Genomic DNA, 20,683 nt, shown 5'->3' with positions numbered 1-20,683 from the left:
TTGAGCAAATCTTGAGATTTTGGGATCCAAATTCAAAAAGGGGTGACATTTAGCTTCTACAAGGGATAGAGAACCTACAGAACAAAATTCATGAAAAAATGATGCCAAACATGGATCGCAATCCATGTACCTTTTGGCATTTGGGCTAATATTTGACAAGTACATTCTTGATAAATAGTGGAAGAGCTTTGCCAAAAGGGAGCATGTCAAAAATTTGAAAAAAGTTGGTCAAAATAGCCAAATACAGAAACTAGTCAAAAACCGCAAGACAGACGGCTTTTGAATAACAAAAACTAGCCAAATCCAAAACTTTTGATACCATAGCATCTAGTAAACATGTTGATCCCGATGATACCAAGCAATGTCAGTTTGGCTTCCAAACATGGATCACGATCCATGTACCTCATGTAATTTTTTTATTTTTTTTGGCTAAGATTTGAGCAGTAGATAGCTGAGACATAGATAAACACTTTTCCCAAAAGAACCCAGTGCAAAAAAGTTGCAAAAAGTGGTCAAAAGAGCCAAAAATAGTTCATTGTCAAAATTGCCACAGCAGACTCTAGAAGTCAATTTTGGTTAGGCAAAATTGATTCAAATTCAAAAAGATTTGTGGAGCAAGCTACAAACACCACAAGCTATCATCACAACAAAGATTCAGATCCAAAAGTGGTGGAACATGGAGCGCGATCTATGTACCCCTGAGAAATTTTTGGACAAAAACTTTTCTAGCTTGTAGCAGAGCCCATTGTGAACAAAAGTTCCCAAAGTTCAAAAAGTGGGTGAAAAGAGCCAAAAATAGTGCAAGGTGAAAACCCTCAAACAGACTTAGGGATTGACTTTTACATGACCTAAACAAGTCCAAATCACACAAAAACCACATAGCAGGGATCAGTGGACCAAGGGGAAGTTGTGTGCCAAGTTTCAGTGCAATCTGACACATAGGTACATGGATCGCGATCCCTGTTCCTTTGTCACAGACTGATACCATATTTGCACCATAGCTAGAGGACATCACGAGGAGTCTAGTGGTCTTTTCAAAACCGAATTTGAATATCAAAAACCAAAGCAAAATCCCAGAACTGCCAAGTACTCTGACAAAGTGCCAGAACTGTCCTAACTTTCAAGCCAGAAGTCCATTTTCAAAAATTTTGATACCATAGGACCTACTAATCATGCTAATTTTGGTGGTACCCAAAAAAGTCAATCTGGGCTCCAAACATGGATCGCGATCCATGTACCCATAGTGATAGCTTGACCTAAAACTTTTCAGATCAGTAGTGCATACACAAGGAAACATATCCCCAAGTCCAATTTTGGAAAAATTTGAGCCTAATTTGTGTTAAAAGGGAGCAAAACATATGACACGCTGAAAACCGCAGTACAAACCTTGTATTGGGCATTTGACTTGTCAAAACAAGTCCAAATCCAAAAAGATTTGAGATTTAGCTTGTGGACATACAGTGCAACAAGCTGCTAAGAGATCAAGTCCAGATGTGGTTGAACATGGATCGCGATCCATGTACCTCAACCTCAAAGTTTGATGAAAATTAGTATATAGCCTGCATATGACCTTGTTTACATACAATCAGAGAAAAAAATTTGACAGAGGAACATGGATCGCGATCCATGTACCTTAGCATAGTGAGGGTATCTGACTTGGTGATCTTGTAGACATACTTGAGGACATCTCAAATGTCAAGTTTTAGCCAAAAATACCTTCTAGAGACCAAGATACAAGCCAAACTTCCTGTGTTCTGGTCCTGTAACTGTTATGAGTGTTGTTTCAAGTGCAGTTCACTAAAATTGCTCTAACTTTTGATAGACAACTCCAAATTGAATCATGTATAGCTAGGAAAATTTTGGTTTTAGAGCTGAATTTTCCCAGGTTTCCTAAATCCAAAATTTTAGGGTATCCCAAGACCAGTTTCCAAAGACCAAAAAGTCACAAACTTCTGAGAGACCTTACCGGGGGCAAAAAGGGATAAGTTGCACTAAGCCAAGTTGGGCTTGTTAGGAGGACTATCTTGAGAGTTTTGAGTGAGTCTCAAACATGAAAAATCACTCGCCACCAGGGTTCTCTACTCTACTCAGAGACATGAAAAACACTACAAGGCCGACAACAGCGGGATTGGGAGATTACCTAGAGAACAGGCATCCTCTTATCAACAAACCAAACCAAATGTGAGATTCATCAAATCCAATGAATCCATGAGAGTGCTTATAGATTACACTTATAGGTTCATAAATGGAGATCCATATATCTTCTACAGGTGTGTAGAGCCCTATGCTAGAGAGTTGACCACCATAAGAATCTCTATACGTTCACATATACAGATTCTCATGGAGAGCAAGTTTTGATGGTAGATAAGTATGGAAGAGAATACAAACTTGTCAATCAAAATGACTTAGAAGGATACATGTAAAAGGGTACTCCAATCTCTACTTACTTTCAGCCAATAACAATTTTAGAGCACACATTCGAGAGGATTCCACCAGGATTTTCTCCAAGACGAAAGAAGAGAGCAACAGACATCTTTCCAAGAGATCACGGATTGGTTAGAGTAGTGATTGGACCACAACGATTAAGACCATATCAAGTGGCCCAATGTGTCAACACAAAATACGATGGGTCAAAGGATCCATGTGCTCATGTCTCACTCTTCAAACAAGTATTGAGAGCTAAATAGATTTTTGATTTCCATCCTCAGTATGAGGGATTTGGATTGACATTAGAAGGAACAGCCTTGTTTTGGTTCCAGCCATTAAACAGAGATGATTTTCCAAACATAGCACAACTCTTGCAAGAATTCACGAAGGAGTTCTCAAAAAGGGAATCAAACATAACACAGTGTCACACATCTACACTTTCAAACAAACAATGAATGAAAAAGTGAAGAAAGCTTTGCTTTGCTTCAAACAATACATCGAGAGATGTCCTGTGAGAGAGCTACCGCAAGCTGAGAGATTATCAGTTCTCTTCATAGAGGGCTTGAGTAATGAAACTCTCAAAAAGAACCTACATTTGAAAGGATGTACGACGTTTGACCAAGTCGCTAGAGAAGCTCTTTATCTAGTTGACAATTGTAAGGCCTGCGGAGAGGGGACTGAAGATACAGACAACACGACTAGTAGTGCCTCATCTCCTAAGAGCGAATCAACAACAAAGAAGGATGTTCAAACTCCTTGGGAACCAATCATTGAACAAGTGGTTGAGGGGGTAATCAAAAGAATAAACCAAAGCTACAAACAAAACCTGAATGTACGACAACCAAATTGAGGAGATGCAATACTTGTGGAGGGGATCACCCCACTCCATGGTGTAGCACTCAATCGAATCCGCAACAAATGCTAGGGCAACAACCGCATCTTTTGAATGATGATAGAGTAGTAGTCAACTGCATTCAGCCAACACACGTGCCACAACCTACACGAAAACAATACTCCATAGATGCAAATACGCTCATGTTCATAGTCAATCATGAGTATGGGTCAAAGAATGTTCTTACTAGGCAAGAACAACCATTGGCTGGATCACCAGCTACTATGAAACAAGAAGGTCCATGCTATGAGTGTGGAGGTGATCATTGGGCACGAAGTTGTCCAAATAAGGGTCCACAAATCGAATTATTTGTATTTTGTGAACGTTGTGGGATAGACCATCTACGCCAACATTGTGCTAAAAATCCAAATTACGCCTACAATGAACGTTGTAGGCGTAATGCCTCTTCAAGCGAATCCAAGGTAGAACCCGCCATTCCTTTAAACATGATGACTCAAGCTCAAGCTTAAGAAGCTTCCAGAAACAAACCAGCTGAGAAAACCACATTGCCGGTTCAAACAGAAATCAAGAACATATCGGTGCGAACAGGAACAGAATCATGGAAAGCCAAACGGGATAAAATGAAAGCAAAGAGGTTGCAAGAGAAAGCTGCTTTGGAAACTGAACTGCACCAAATCAAAGGACAGCTTAAACACGAGCAAGAAAGCAAGAAAAATGCAAAGGGACCTAAAGAGTCAAAGACTAACTCGGGAGGTTCAATCTCGATCGACAAAGTCTTTGAACCTTTGGATGCGATCTTGAAAGCTTATGATGATAGGTTAAAAACCAACCAAACCTAGGAGGATAGATGGCTAACGTACCCTCACCTGGGGTATGAAAAAGAGAGGTTGAAAATGTGCAAGGAGCTCATCCAGAAAGTCCAAGCTCTTATAGAACCACATGTTCTAGATGCTCCAAAAACAGAGGTGCTAATCCACGAAAAAATCTAGGAATTGGAAGTCATGGTTTTGTAAACAAAGAGGAAGAGCCAGGAGTTGAGGCACCTTTAGATACAAGGGAAGTAGCCAATACCACAGATGGGGTGGGCTCACAATCAATGATGCCTATTCCAGAGGTAGATGAACCGTGGCCACAATCCTTATGGGAATCGATTAGAAACACAAAAGATGGTAGTGCTACTTTACAGTCAGCACCTATCCTTGAGATAAACATGGATCAAAATTTTTCCTAGGAGATATACGATCTTTATATGGGATGTCGGGTCTGTCGCATCTAAAGAGAGTAAACCAGGCTCTCTAAAGACTTTGCCATCTTTCATAGGAGAACTCGAAACAAAATCGGAGGTTAAAATGGTACCTTCTCAGTGGAAAGACACACAAAAAATGATGGATACCAAGAGCTTGCACGAATTGATGTCTTCTCCTATACAATGCACACTTTATCTCTTAGAGTTACTAAAACTTAGACCGCATCTATGGGGCCAAATGGCCAAAAACCTAGAAAACATGGGGTTGAAAATTCCTTCACATGACCAGCTTGTGGACAAAAACATGGATGAAACCTTGCCTAAGAATCCACAAAAAAAAAGCTAGTACCATTAAATAAGGTGGGTGACTATTGTGAAGGAGAAGAAGGAAACACCACCTTACCACTTGAGTACAAAGGAGTAAATATGGTTGCTATATTACATAGTGGGGCAGAAATTGCCATTGCAACCAAAGAAATATGGAGAAAGTGGGAAAAGCCTGCTCTTACAAGAACTCAAATGAAACTGCAATTAGCAGATGGATACATGGAGAAACCAATAGGAATATTAGAACAAATCATTGTATCTTCGTGTGGCATAGAGTATGAGCACACCTTGGCCATAATGAATTTTGACAAGAGCAGCAACTTTGACATCATATTGGGAAGACCATTCATGCATCAGCTCAAAATGGTACAAGACTAGGGCTATGACTATATCTACCTGAGACACAAAGAGGTCACTACAAAAATCAGTGTCAAAGATCATAGTTATAGAGATGTAGATCGAACCCCGGGGGAAGAATTAAACTCCACAACTAATTTTGAAAGCAAAGCGCATATTTGGATGTACGGAGCTCCTAAGAGTGTAAGTCTGAGGAAGAAGGATTGTTTCTCGATTGACCTGTGGAGGACACACACTATATTCCAGAACCATTTCCAGAGGAGTTATTTGAACCCTTTGGATGGGATCAAATACTGGCCACTCTTGATGTGTGTGTGAATGAAGTGACCCTGACTAAATTTTGCGATGAAGATGGGTATGATATAACTCCCTTATTTACAATAAAGGTGTTGAAGGAAGCTAATGAATTTTGTGAGTGTGAAAGCAAAAAATGTGAGACAGATAGCTACGTCTTGGAGCATGGTTCCAAGGTGCAAACAAAGGAAGTAGAGCAACCACAAGTCATCATTGACATACCTGAAGAATCGAAAAAAGTTGTTTCAAAGAAGTCGACTCCCAAAAAAGAGCAAATGAAAGCAAAAGGAAAAAAATTTCCAAGTTCAACATCAAATGTTCAACAAACACAAGATCAAAAGAAGAACATGGATAAAGAAAAAATCAAATGTCTCCTACGAGATCAAATTCAGCATACGCGGAGAAACAGGACTCAAAATCACATGTTTAGCTATGATAGATCCAAAAGCAACAAAAAATCTAATGACTTATGGAACGTAGATCATGATGGGAAAGCCACCAGTCAACAAGCTAGAGGACATAGTGTACACAAGTTCTAAAACGGAAATTCCTAGCTTCGGAGTGGCAGAAGCCGTACTCAAGTTGAGTACTGGGGAGTACAAGGATACTTTCCACATAATTGAATCCCATCATATCAAAGAGAGTATGATCCTCAGAGAAAGCTGGAGAAACATCTTCTTTCAAGAACCAAAATCTTCAACAACAACATCATCAAAAGACCCAAAAGCACCTCAAGTCAATGCAAAAAAGGAGCAACCAAGCATAGCAGAAAAAGTTAAAGCTAAGGTAAATTTGAAGTATATCAACCTTGCAAGATGACTTTACCTTCAACGAGCCTACATCAAACTTCCAACGAAGCCTCTACATCAAGAGCCAAGCCATCAACAATTCAATGGAGACCAAAGCAAGAAGTCTATCAACAAACCAAAGTTTCCATCACAAAAAAACATCCAAAAGAAGCCAAAGAAAATCAACCAAGTGCTAGTATCCAAAGAGCACATCCAAGTAAAAGGCCCAATTTGGATACATGAAACACAAGTTCAGCCTCAACAACAAAAAGTGAAACGGTGGGTAGCATCAAATGACTCAATCACTGCTTAGGGCTACTTCCAAAGAAACACCAATGTTTGGGTCAAATAGCCTAGACTAACAGCCTAGATGTACTCACCTCAAGAAAGAAGTTCTACAAAAATCAAGCCAAGCTATCAACGGAATACAAAAAACTCAGGCAAGGGAAAGAACAACAACAAAAGGTAGACGAAACTAACAACCTAGATGTACTCACCTCAAGAAAGAAGTTCTACAAAAATCAAGCCAAGCTATCAACGGAATACAAAAAACTCAAGCAAGGGAAAGAACAACAACAAAAGGTAGATGAAAAGACCTTCCAAGCGGGCAACACAACAACTATGGGTGCCGAAGCCAGACCTCAAACAAGCTACCCAAGCTACACAACACAAACAAGTGAAGCAACGGATGATTCCAGTCAAGCTACTCGAAGCACAAGGATTTTATGTAGGTAACACTCAATTATGGTTACCAAAAATTATAGCTCAATCTGGAATAACCAAGAAAACTCATGCAGCACAAGCTTCTACCCCAAAGCAAGCAAAGACAACCAACATCCAACAAAAGCCAATTGCAAACAAGGCTACTACAATCTACAAATGGATACCTTGTCATCAACTACAGAATTAGGGCTTCTACAACGAAAACAATTAGTTATGGCTACCAAAGCCTAGTGTTCATCAAGCCAAAGCAGAAGAAAAAATTCCAAAGGCGGTCACACAAGGACCAAAAACAAGATGGGTTCCAAAATCGCTAGTGGAAACTCAATCACAAAGAACCCACACCTCTCAACAATCGCTTCTAATAGGAGATAAAGCAAAACGCTACATCTGAAAGGACAAGGGGTAGACTGGCATGTGGTTCTCCTCCCAACCTTCCTACTTATAGCCCTTGGCCCTTGCAAGTAGGTCACGTTAATGCATGCTTGGCCCTCGGCTCCTAGTCGTACTAAGCCATTCAGTCCCTGGCCCTTGGCCTTCTGCCGGATCCTACCATTGTCTTGACATTACTCCCCCCTTGGAGAAGGCGTTTTCGTCCGTGAAAACACAAGTGACGGTATCTTCATAAGAACACTAATGTTTTCCACCATGACATCCCTCATGGATCCTTTGATCGGAACCCGGTTCAATAGGAGGTTCAATGAAACAAAAGTAACATCTTGATTTTCTACATTGTTGCCCATTTTCAACCATCTGATGGTACTGGTTCCTATCCAAACATAGTGTGTAGACTCCATTTAGAATGCTCATGAGCATGGTAAACGAGTTTATCACAACAAAGGTGTACCAAAAAGAGTACCTCTTGTCACTTTCCATGAAAGTAACTTGTTGGCATAACTCATCAGCCAAGTTTAAGTCCTTGACTTGTTCCCAAATTTCATCATCAGTAAACAACCCCACCCTAACGAGTGTTCAAGGTTGAGAAACTGACTTATACATGAAGAGACTAAACCTAGTCGCAAACATGCGTTAACTGATAGTAAGTAAACTCCAAGAAGAGCAATAAATGCTTATTAATTGGAGTGCTTTGTGCTAATGTACGCACTTTGCATATCCTGTAGCCCAAGATTACACTTTGTAATCTTCCTATCCCCTTGGATCATTGACAGTACTGAGGAGTGTTTGCCCAATGGTTTACAGACAGTCTTCCAGATGACTGAGAATGAACAATGTACCATCGTGGTTAACTTGAAAAATCCACAAACACCCAAACCGAGTCATGACCTCTGTTGGTGATTAGTAGACTCAAAAGTAATCTCATAGAGATACTGCACATAGAGTAAAAAATGCTTCATAAGCAACAACTGGATGAATACCCATGCCGTTCCAAATCAGCTTTTGCTAGGACCCATAACACCTAGTACGCATGCATTTAGCAAAAATAGATCCAAACCTGTATATCCATGATCATGCTTGCCAATACTTATGGCAAATGTGAGGCACGTGGCACACATTAAAGAGGAATGTAAATAGTTCTGAAAAGAAACTAAATACTTTCAATTGCAATCATTTGCAAGCCTTGCTGAAACGTCTGAACCATAATAGAAGGTGAGACAATGATCACTTCTAGGTACAACAATGAAACTTTTTCATTAAAAACTCATAGCCTTTCTATATGTAAAACAACAATCTGTAATGTTGTTTAGCAGCACTTGTACCTTAACAAGTCTTTCTAAGTATCCAACAATTTCTGGCCACTAAAATTGCTCCTGATACATCGTGCTAAAAATGGTCTAGAAAACAGATTTGACCAACACCTAGGGGCCTTGTTGTGACACATACTTGAAATAGTGGGCGCCAGTGTCAATTTTAGAGACTCATATTCGCCACATGTGGAATATGTCTCAACTAAGGATGTCTGAGAAAAGAACATCCTACAAGTACAAGATGTACTTGTGTGTGGAGGTAACTACAAACACTCTACGACGGGAGTGGGAGGGGCCCTCATTAGCCTTGCTCCACACTGGCTAAACCGAACTCCTTGAGTCCCTAGACCATGTTGTATCCCATGTGACAACATGTGCCAAATCAAATCCGACAAGTGGGTGCATAACAGCATAATGTACATTGGACACTACGGCCCAAAATACTTGTTCCAACCTGCCTGTTTCATGGCCCTGGTGATTGAACTGAAAGTTCAGTTAACCGTATGCAAATGTACACGAGCATGTCTCCCACCTGTGAAAAAACCAAACAACATTGCACTGGAAACCTTGGATGTTGCCTTCGCAATCCAAACCCGTTGGGTAGAATCTACGTAAGTCAATCCCTTGGTAAGACCCTGTGTAGAAACTGCTCAACTAGCAGGTAATGGTAAACAACATAGTTAACCGTGCACAGAATGATGAGAATCAACTTGAAAAGTTGAATTTTTCCACTATCCCTTGGTAGATTGCGGATGTCTTTCCTTGACAGTACAACTTGGATAGATCAACTGTGATCCTCAATGCCTATGGGGTGCTTTAGTAAACACCCGTTGGGTCGTACCCCAAAACTATGATTCCATAGACACTCGTAGTGCTATAGAGAGAGCAAGAAATGCACCCAAGTGAGATGCCTAGCTTGTATGAGCAGTTGTGATGTCTCAATTGTTTGCTACCTCTAGATTCCGTGGTATAGATCAGCAAATGTGAGTTTAAGATTAAGAAACTCAACTTGAGCGTCGCACTAAAAGCATGTAGTGAAAAAATAACACCCTAAACATTTGTAATGACAATACTCTTGCTTGTCCATTAACATTGATGTGTTCGATGTGTACTCCACTGGGCGGATCTGTTCGATCTTAAGAACAAGTACCCAAGGAATGCCAAGAGTTGGGTCTTACCCGAGATCTGACAATGAATCTTAGCCAGCGTGTGTGGCTCATAGCCGTTATGGCAATTAGTGTTCAATCGTGGAACCGATGAAGACTAATTTGGATGGCATCTTGCCCAATTTGTAGCTGAGAGTTAGAGCACCTTGGCTCAGGCTAACTCACAAGTTTTCATTATTCTTAGAGAGAAAAAAGAAAGAGAGAGAAGAAGAGCATGCTGGCTGAGGAACTTTCCGTAAATTTCTAGAGTGTGTACCTAGAATGTGTGCACTTAGGCATCTTTTGCCTGTTTTGTAGCTTATCCTTTAATCATATCCTGACCCACCTACCCTACAAGAGTCATGTTTTTTAGGTTGTTCGTAGTGTTGTTGTGTGTTGACAGCAACCAAAAGTATGTTAAACAATCCAAAACTTTTCTTGTCCTTAACAAAGTGTATGGTGTTATAGCGGAAGCGTAATCCATGATGTGGTGGAGTTCAGTCCACTTGGCTAGCATGCCTTGCATGTAAGGTTGTAATCCCTTGGCTATTGTGACGGTCTCAAGAGCGAGAGCCAAAACCATAAGTGCCTTGCACTTTCTGCCGTGGTATTGATACATCAAAATATGATGTCACTATGCCTAAAATGGGAACAAATTTTTTATTGTACCAGTTCCCCAAACTTGGGTGCCCATGCCCTTGATGCCTAGTCAATGGACAGTCTCTTAACACGATTTAGAAGCCTTGCTTCATGTGAAACTGGCAAAGCACCTTGCTTTGCATCATAAACAATGTAAATATGTTTTCATGAAAAAACAAACAAAACATAAATTTGGCTAACCTGGTTGTCCTGCTGTAACCAATTGTCTTTAGATGTCAAGGAAAAAATTGCTCAAATGCAACTAATTTCCCTATCTGTTGCGCGAGAGAGAATTATTGTATATATCATATACACCCGTCTGGTATGTAATGAAATAACCTGCAATCATATTGCCAATTATGTATGCTCATAGCATAGTCCAATTGCGGGAATCTTCGATGCAAGATGCCCAGACAGATACTGGTACCGACATACAAAGAGCGTGGCAAACGAGAATTGACCTTGTCAAGCAATTTCTATTGAAATTGGCTAGTGCCATGTGGCGAGCATCTTTGCCGGCTTCTGGAATCAGTGACAAGAAGTAGGCCATGCCAAGCTCTGTTCACGCTTGATGAAGTCGAGCCACAGGTTGTGCCAATCTCCTTGAGATTGCATGGGCAACAAAAGTGAACTGCTATTGATCCGTGCAGCAGATCAGGACTGCAGGTACTCAAGTCATGCTTGAGTCATGTTGGCAAGTTAAGCATTGGTTCGATGCCAACCAAAGTGTAATGCTTAAAACAACTGTCACAAGCCGTGCTTGTGCTTGGAGTGCCTAAATTTCACGCACATCTGGTGCATGGAAAGATTTCAATTCTCATACAATGCTTTATGCAGAGATACAACAATTAATTGTAGATCAAGTTATGCGGATAACAATGGAGTAGGAGCATTGTAATGCATCGACAAAGCACATCTGAAATTTGGTTGGCGAAGCATGAAAAAGCTATCTGCAAATCCGGATTGATTGAAAACATCCGGCCGAGACATAGCATTCTCTTCTTTGCCCATGGTGGTCAATCCGGGCATGCCTTACTTGAGGCGGCCCCCTTGGGTGAGACAGCCCCCTTGGGTGGTCCCTTGGCCCTAGTAATATTAAAAAAACATAATGGAAAATAAAAATAAAAACTCCCACTTTGGCTATGGTGGCAGCGTCTGCTGCACAGGAGCAAATTCCATCATCACTCGCGCTACACTGAGTTTCTTGACCCGCTAGAAAGGCTATTCACTGCCTGGAAAATCCATTAAGCCCAAGATGGAGCAGTTTTGTGCAGGTCAAAATCCGGCCTCGTCTGTGTGCAAGAGTCGCTTCCCGTGGCCTGCTTGCCGGCTCTTCTCCAAACAAGGTTTCCATGAAAACTTCGATGAGAGAGAGAGAGAGAGAGAGAGAGAGAGAGAGAGAGAGAGAGAGAGAGAGAGAGAGAGAGAGAGAGAGAGAGAGAGAGCTAATCGAAATCATGCAAGAGAGATAATCAAAATCATGCAAACCCTCAACAACTTCTTCCTCCTTCATAGCTTCCCCCCTCCTCCCTGAGCTCTGATACCAGTGAAAGGACAAGGGGTAGACTGGCATGTGGTTCTCCTTCCAACCTCCCTACTTATAGCCCTTGGCCCTTGCAAGTAGATTCCCTTAATGCATATCTGGCCTTCGGCTCCTAACCGTACTGAGCCATTCAGTCCCTGGCCCTTGGCCTTCTGCCCGGTCCTACCATTGTCCTGACAACATCAGTCCCTACAAGAGTTGAAGGACTTGTTTTGCAAAGCAGTATAAACATACGACAAGCAAGTCAAGAGGAGCCAAAATTTGCCAACCTTCTCGACAAAATGGTGGCATCCAAAGACCAACACAATGGCAGAGGCCTAAATTTCCAAAACTTATGGAATTGGGTTTTTGGCCTTGAACAGGTAAGTCCAAGTCACCATTAAAAATACATGGCATAAAATAAGAGTCAGGTAGCTAAGCCACTAAATGAGTGAGGCGTTAGTCCCAAACCATTATGTAATATTCTCTGTGGTCTAACTATCTTAGTTATTCTAGGTACTGCTCAAGCTAGAAGAGTTGAGCATAATTACGTTGTGTCGCTCATGCTGGTATAGGTGATCATAAGAGTCGAAGTCATTGTAGTATAGTGGTAAGTGAAGGAGGAAGTCCAAAAGACACTCATGCACTCAGCACAGTGAGGTATGAGTGGAGAAGCTTCTACATCGAAAACCCTTCTCAGAAACGTGGAAGCTATTGAGACGTCCTTTGATGTCACATGTGCTACATTTGTTCCTTGAAACACCCATCATCTCCATCTCTTACACTACATGCTTTTGTTTGAAAATTTCTCGTATGCATATAGAGTGTCCCATAATCAAAACTTGCATTAGGCACTCTTCCTTTGTTTCTCCCAAGCACTCACCTTGCATGACAGGTACTTCAAGTCCAAATGCTCAACTCCAATAAGAGTATACCAAAGGCACTTTTTTCCCACCGCGTTTTTTCCCTTTGGTCATCCAGGTTTTAAGACCTTAATCTAGATACCCTCATCATCGACTTCTTGTATATATTCCTTATACATCAACAATAATAAAATGTCTACCCCAATCAATCGACAATGATTTGGAGCAAAAAATGCAGGTCTCCATATGCTTATCAAGAGAATCTTTTATCTCCAAGATCGACAACAAAGATCCATCAAAGAACGGCAAGTCAAAGAATGGCCTACAACAACAAGCAATGCCAAATTCCGCAAGAGAGTCATCACAAAAATAATCAAAAGTAGCTCACACAGTGCTTCAACATTGGTGACCTATTGTTGCAGACAACTCATATTACACTAGACATGGAAAGCAAACACAACATAAAGTCCACGCCACAAAGAGGATCGGTTCTACAAACTCAAATACATGAAAATCCCACTTCACGGCGGCCAAGACTAGCAACAAAGAGGAGAATGTGCAACAAGAAGAAAATTTGCCTCAACAATCAAGCTCAAATCACAAATAAACAACACAACATCTATGAATAACTCTAGGAAGGGGGGAACGTCATCACTGACAAAGCACTTCCCAAGCTGAAGTCCAACCTTGAAGACAAACCTGAAGATAACCCTATGACAAGACTGCCCAAGGTCATGTCAAGGGACGGCACGATTTAGGAAGGGGGGAATAATTGAACGGACGCCCAACTGGTCAGACACGTAGCTGGACACCACATTTGTACTCTATTAGTTTTCCGAGCTAGTGTAGTAATACTCTGTGTAAATCCTGATTCCAGAGTAGTGGATCAATCCCTTGAGTTGTAATGCTGTAATGATATTTGTAAAGGTCCATGTGAGTCGGCCATTTTCCATTTAGAATGGCCTAGGTATGAAGGTTAATAACCTTAATGTGAAAGGGGCTTACCTTTAGAAGAGAAGAGAGCTCTAAAAACGTACGCTCAAGCTACGAGCTGCTCCAACTTGTAATCATCGCAGTTAATGAATGGGTAATCAATTTTCAGTTTTGAAACTTGCATTGTGTTTCTCTCTCTTTTCTCTTTCTTTCAAGTGTAAGCATTGTCAATTTTGTCGAGGTTCACAACTACGTGTTAGTGAGCCTAATCTTCAAATTTGAGTGCTTAAATCACTGTTTTTAGCCATTTTGACCACAGCAGAGTGTTCTTAGACAACAGGACGACACTTCTTGATAGTTCTATTGCAATTTTAAGGACATTTTTCATGATGGATTGTGATTTTGGTACCTTGTTGGATTGCAACCAGACTTGCTAGGATAGTGCACCTAGGTGTCCTAGACCTCCTCCTGAAGTTTCGTTGCATTTCGAGTCCGTTCGAGTGCCAAAATGGCGTGATGACCTAGAGCTGTGAGAAAGGACATAGGCAGATTTCCCTGATCATTGAGTGTTGGTTTGCTTGTTGAGCTAGTTTGTTTGATTGTTAAGGTTCACTTCTTGAGATTGACGATCTCATGTGCCCCATCCGAGTCACTTCTCTCAGTATTGACATTATGTTAGTACTAAAAATCTATGCTGTAGACGTCCATCGCGGCGACACGCTAACATCAGGCCCATCATATGAAATTTCTGGCTCTTTGGGATCTCATTTGGGTTTTTGTACCACGATGTTTCTATCTTGAATGGTATACTTATTATCGTGGGAAGGTGCATCAAAGTTTTCATCGTTTGATTCCTCATCAGTTTCCAAGTCTACTGTCCAGACTTCTTTTGAAGCTCATTTCAATTCATTGTACTTGTTTTGTGCTCAATTTTGGTCAACTTCGTTGCATTTTTGGAAATGCTCTCCGTTTGTGGTTTTTGTGTGTTTTTCTTTTTCATTTTTATTTTGGTAAGTCAGGTTTCATGTACCTCTTCGATATTCCGTCCTTGAGGCAATCAATTGCTTCCACTAACCTTCAATACTGTGTTTTGTCTGTTAACAGAGGTACTGAGTATTCCTTTGTCTTGTTTCATTTGTTCCTGCGTTTATCCCAAAATCTACGTTGTCTTCAAGGATTTTGGTTCGAAAAATCATAGTAGATCACCCGTCGATCCTTCCATTTGATGTTCTTATCTGAGCTACTAGAAAGCTCATCGTCTGCATTGTCCTCTAACAGCTTATTTGTGGAGTCCTGGAAAGTTTCTTCATCTGTTTGGTCAAGGTCTCTCACTGAGATCTCATCCACTATGCGTCGGCAATCAGCAATCCCTTCCCTGTCAAGGACTTCCAATTTTAATTTTGGATTCAAACTAACATTCATCATCTGGAATGGAATGATACCATATCCTTCCTCATCGTAGACTTTGGTTAGGGTCCCTCATTTACGCACACAACACGAGTGGGCAGTATTTGCTGTCATCCAAAAGGTTCAAACATCTCCTCTAGAAAAGGTTTTGGTACATATGCCTCGTCTTGTGTTGACCTATCATGAATGCAAACTTCCTTTTTTAAACTACGACCCTCGAAAGCTTCACCTATCCAATGGTGAGCTTTGTTCTGCAGCCAAGCTGGTATTCCCCCTTCTTGGTCAATTGTGGAGTTTAATTCCTCTCTTGGGTTCGTTCAATGTCTCTATAACTATGATCTATGACATTGATTTTTGTGGTGACATCCTTGTTTCTTATATAGATATAGTCGTAACCCCAATCTTGTACCATTTTGAGCTGACACGTGAACAATCTGCCCAATATGATATCAAAATTGCTGCTCTCATCAAAATTTATAGTAGTGAATATGTGTTCATATGTGATTCCACAACAGGTTACTACGCTCTGCTCAAGGATGCCAATTGGTCTCTTCAGATACCCATATGCCAATTGAAGTTTCATTCTAGTCTTTCGGAGAGCAGGTTTCCACCATTTTTCCCATATTTCCTTGGTGCCAATAAATGAAGGTAAAGTCTTCAATGACTGAGATTTGCTGTCTTCCAATATCTCTGTACCTGCATCACCATACAATTATCAAATATCATTTGGGTAGAGCTCATGCTTGAGGTGGATCTCCGTGATGGGTGTTGACCGAAGTGTGGTGCTTACATCTTCTCTGTTTTTGATATGTTCCACAAATCCTGTGGCCATTGTTCTTCCACCTCAGGAATTGGCAGAGGTGCTTGCAAATACATTCCATATGTCGTATTGGCTGCTATCCTCGTATCTAAGGGTATTTCCTTTACAGAATCCATTTGGTTTCCATTCCCATTCCCACGCTCCTTTAATTCTTGAATTTTTTCACGGATTAACACCTCAGTTTTTGGAGCAATTGGAACTGGTGGTTCCATAAGCGCTTGAACGGCTTGGATGAGCTCCTTGCACATCTTTAACCTCTCTTTTTCATAGCCTGGGTGAGGGTATACTAGCCACCTATCCTCCTGGGTTTGGTTAGGCTTTAACCTAGCATCGTAAGCTTTTAAGATCGCATCCAAGGGTTCAAAGACCTTATCCACCAAGAGAGATCCTCCCGATGGTATTGCTGATGGCTTTGCTACCTCGCTTTTTTCCTTAAGGTTTCTTTCCATCCTCAACAGTTCCTCTATTTGCAGTAATTTGGTTTCTAAAGCCGTTTTTTCTTTCTCTCTTTTGGCTTTTATCTTGTCTAGTTTTTGCCTTCCAAGATTTCCTACGGGTTCTGACAGAGAAATTTTTGATCTCTGTTTGACTGGCTGGGGTGCTCCTTGCAACCTCATGTGCTTGGGCTCTCGTTACTGCGTTGATAAAATGGTTGGTTCTATCTCTGACCCACTTGAGCTCGGCACAATTCCAATTTTGTTCATGGTTGCTTTCCCTTTGTTATCAAGGTTTTTTGGACTATGTGGAATGAGATGGTCATTTGTACACCCTTCACAGAACCCAAAAAGTTTGATTTGTTCCCCTTTGTGTGGATAAATCCTTGCCCAATGATCACCGCTGCATTCATAGCATGGTCCTACAGGTGGTGGAGAAGCTTGTGGATCCCCCATCGATTGTCCTGTTCTATGAGGATACCCCCTAGGTTTGTAGTTCTCGTTTTCCATGAACATAAGCATATTTTCATTGACCAAGTAATGGTTTTTTGTTAGTTGTGCTATGTATGGGGGCTCTGACATCTCTTCAGGCATTATCCATGGAATTTGTCCCTCCGAAGCATATGCCTTCCCGTCAAACCCCCTCTCATAGATATTGTCTAAATCTTCTCAGTATGACACTGCATAGACCATAATCTGATCTACAGGTTGAGAAATCCTTACCATGGCCTTATTCTCCTGGGTAAAGGAGGTTGATGTCCCAACACAGGTTGAGGTTTTTCTTGCCCTTGGATTGCGTTATTTGGCCCTATTTGGTATCTTGGAGGGGGTGGAAATTGTTGTCCTCCATGTGGTCCGTATTGTCTCTCTCTAACATAGTTCCGGTTATAGAAACATTCGTGGGTTTCATGGTTTGTCCACTTTTGTTCAGTGGCACACCACTTCAATACTCACAGTACATTTACTCCTGGCGTCTGTTGGAGGTTGCACCACTGAGTTGGATGATCTCCTCCACAAGTGTCACATTTTTGGGTGGGCAATTGTTGTGTGTTTGGGTTCGTCCTATTTCCTTGGTTCATCCTTATGATCACTTCTTCGATCATTTGATCAACGTCTGGCACAGTTGGGTTCTGCCCACCCAGTTTCATTGTGGACTCACTAGTGGTCAAAGAGGTGCTACCCATTCCTTGATATGTGCCTTCGGTCACCTCTCCATATGCCTTGCAATTATCTACCAAATACAATGCCTCTTTCGTGACTTGCTCAAAAGTTACACATGCCTTTAAGTGCAAGTCTTTTTTGAGTGTGTTCTTTCGTAATATTTCTATAAAAAGGACTGATAGTCTTTCATCCTGAGGTATTTCTTGAGTAGGGCACCTTTCTATGTATTGCTTGAAACAAAGCAAGGCTTCCTTCAATTTTTCCTTCTCCTTTTGTCTAAATGCGTAGATATGGGAGACAGTGTTATGCTTGATTCCTCTCTATGAGAATTCCTCAGCAAATTCTCGGAGAAGTTGCTCAATACTTGGGAATTCCAAGCTGTTCAAAGGTTGAAACCAGGTCAAAGCAGTCCCTTCTAATGTTGACCCAAATCCTTCATATTGAGTATGGAAATCAGTTACATGTTCCACCCTCAACACTTCTTTGAAGATTGAAACATGAGCATACGGATCCCCTGATCCAGTATGCTTTTTGGGTACACATTTTGCTACTTGAGATGGTCGCATACGTGTGGATTCCGCCACCATTCTCACACCCCCTCGTCCTCCTGGTGTGGTTTCTCTAGGTTCATAATCTCTCCTTGGCACTAGAGGTGGTATCCTATGCGTTACACGTTCATCAATTCGATCTCGTATAATAGCCGGAGGGATTCTAGTGGAGTAAGTAACGTTGATAGACCGCTTTTGGCCTGTACAAAGTAGCGTTTATATGCATGGTCATATGTACAAAAATATGTAAATACATACATTTGGGAGCTTTGCAAAGTGGTTTCAAGTTCGAAAAAAGGTGCAACGTGTGCACATTGTAAATATGCGTGCTTGCGTGTCGGCAGTCGAGCATATGTATATGCCTGGATAGGGTATCAGGGCCTTGGATATGGTTCTAGGTGGATTATTTTGGCTCTATATAATGTGTTTGAGCTTTCTAGAATGTAAATAATGCAAGTGAAAAGTGTGGGTACTCTCATCCCGCTCGAGAAGTTTGACACATGCGATAACTATCTATTTGCGGCGCCTGATCTGCGGTGATACGTGCATCGCGCTAGAAGTGGTCAAAAATGGAATGTGGGGATGTGGAAATGTGCTTTGTGTATCGAGGATCAAGCATGAGAAATTTGGTGAATTTTGGAGTCCGTTTGGGGTTTTTCCTGCGAAAAATGCCCGCCATGGGTCAAAATTGGCCAAAACTGGGCCAAAAAAGATCAAAAAATGGTCAAAAAAGGTGTGAAATGGCTTCAAATTTCCACATCACTCACGGTGCCGTGATGGTCCAGGCTGAGGGAGGACTTTTGAAGAGAAATATCAACACTTTCACCCCTCTGTGTGTGGGAGGGAGCAGGGTTCCTACAGGTGGTCTAGTGCAGTCCCGTTGCGTTCGCGTCCTATTTTCGAGTGTGTGGAGGAGTGAATGAGAGATTTCTCTCTTCAATTTTGCACTTGGGAGAGTATATGGGAGTTCTGAGGTTTCCATGGATGTATGTGTGCAAGGAATTGAGGGAAGAAGGTGCGGCTTTCTGCAAGACTATGTGACCCTGTATCAGTGCCATTAGGGTTGGCGCTACTCCAAAGAGTCCAACAGAGTGGAGTTTGGTGAAGCTTTTGCAATGGTTTGAGAGTGGACTTTTGTGGATGGATTTTTTGGTTTTTGATGGTTTTTCTTGTATATTTTGGTCACCATCAAGCGTGATTTCAAGTGTTGATCACCTCGACTCACCTTGTAGTCTCTACGGGCAGGCAAGGGCTTGTAGGTCGAGGCGTTTGGAGTTTGAATTGAGCTTGTGGGTATAGTTTTTAGGGAGCTTTTGAGTGGTATTGAGTGAGGTGAGGAATTCAAGTAAATTCCTTGTGTTGTGTTGAGTTGTCTGGGTGTGTGAGTGCGCGCACGACATCTTTTGCTCCATCATCCTTTGGCGATCCTGCTGGGGAGCGGAAATTTGCCAGTTGTGCACCCAGGTGAAGCAGTTTTGCTGTGAAGTTCGAGCTTCATTGAAGAAAAGTGGTGGTTTGGTTGAGGTGCAAGACTTCAAATTTTGTTGAATTACTCACGCAAGGGAGAAGCGACTTCAAAGGGATGGCGTATAGTTAGCCAGTGTTTATAGGAAAGCAGGATGTGAAGGATTGGATTGCGGACTTCGAGTGGCATACGCTTGGTATGCACATTGTGAATGACAAAGACAAGCGTCATGTATTTCCTCTTGCGCTCAAAGGAGAAGCTCGGGAGTGGTTTGAAGGTTTAGAGGAAGAAAAAAAGAAAACATGGGAGCAGGTGAAGCTGGAAATTTTTTATAGGTTTGGAAAGAAACTAACCGCAACAGAAGCGACAAAAAAATTGAGAGGTTTGCAGCAAGATGTTCATGCTAACTTTAAAGAGTTTTTGCAACACTTCAAAGGGCTTTGGGTTCAATTAGAGGTGGCATCCCAAGTACCTCTAGGGGATTTCTTTAAAGTGCGTCAGTTTATGGATTGTCTCCATCCAAGTGTAAGGGAGAAGGTTGATCAAGATGAGCCTGCTACATTTGAAAGAGTTGTGGAAATTGCCGAGGCCAAGAGCAAGAAGATCAAGAGAAGGTGGGAGCAAGGCCTAACACATACTGAGCGAGTTGTGGTGCAACCAATGGTCCCTTTGACAATGGATGATAGAGTGGAGCGAGTGGTTCAAGGTTTAGATCCCGTTACAGCCAGGGTTTTGCATGATCTTGCTGGTCAGTTGTTGCAAGAATTAAGAATTAACATAATGAATAGGAACCAAAGAGAGGAGCGGCCAGCTGGGAGAGGTAGGGGACGAAGGCTACAAGGTAGATGCTACAATTGTGATGAAGAGGGTCATTACGCCCCTGATTGTCCTGAACCATCAAGAGAGAGAGGAGGGATATACCCCCTATATGGACGTGGTCAAGGAAGAATAGAAGAAAATCATCAAGAACGGGCACTAGAAGCAACGCCGCCGCAACAACAACCGCAACCGTTGCCTGCAAATGGAGA

This window comes from Adiantum capillus-veneris, chromosome 1, assembly GCF_014529385.1.
Source record: "Adiantum capillus-veneris isolate H3 chromosome 1, ASM1452938v2, whole genome shotgun sequence".
NCBI classification, from domain to species: Eukaryota; Viridiplantae; Streptophyta; class Polypodiopsida; order Polypodiales; family Pteridaceae; genus Adiantum; species Adiantum capillus-veneris.
Note: the sequence above shows the minus strand (reverse complement) of the source record.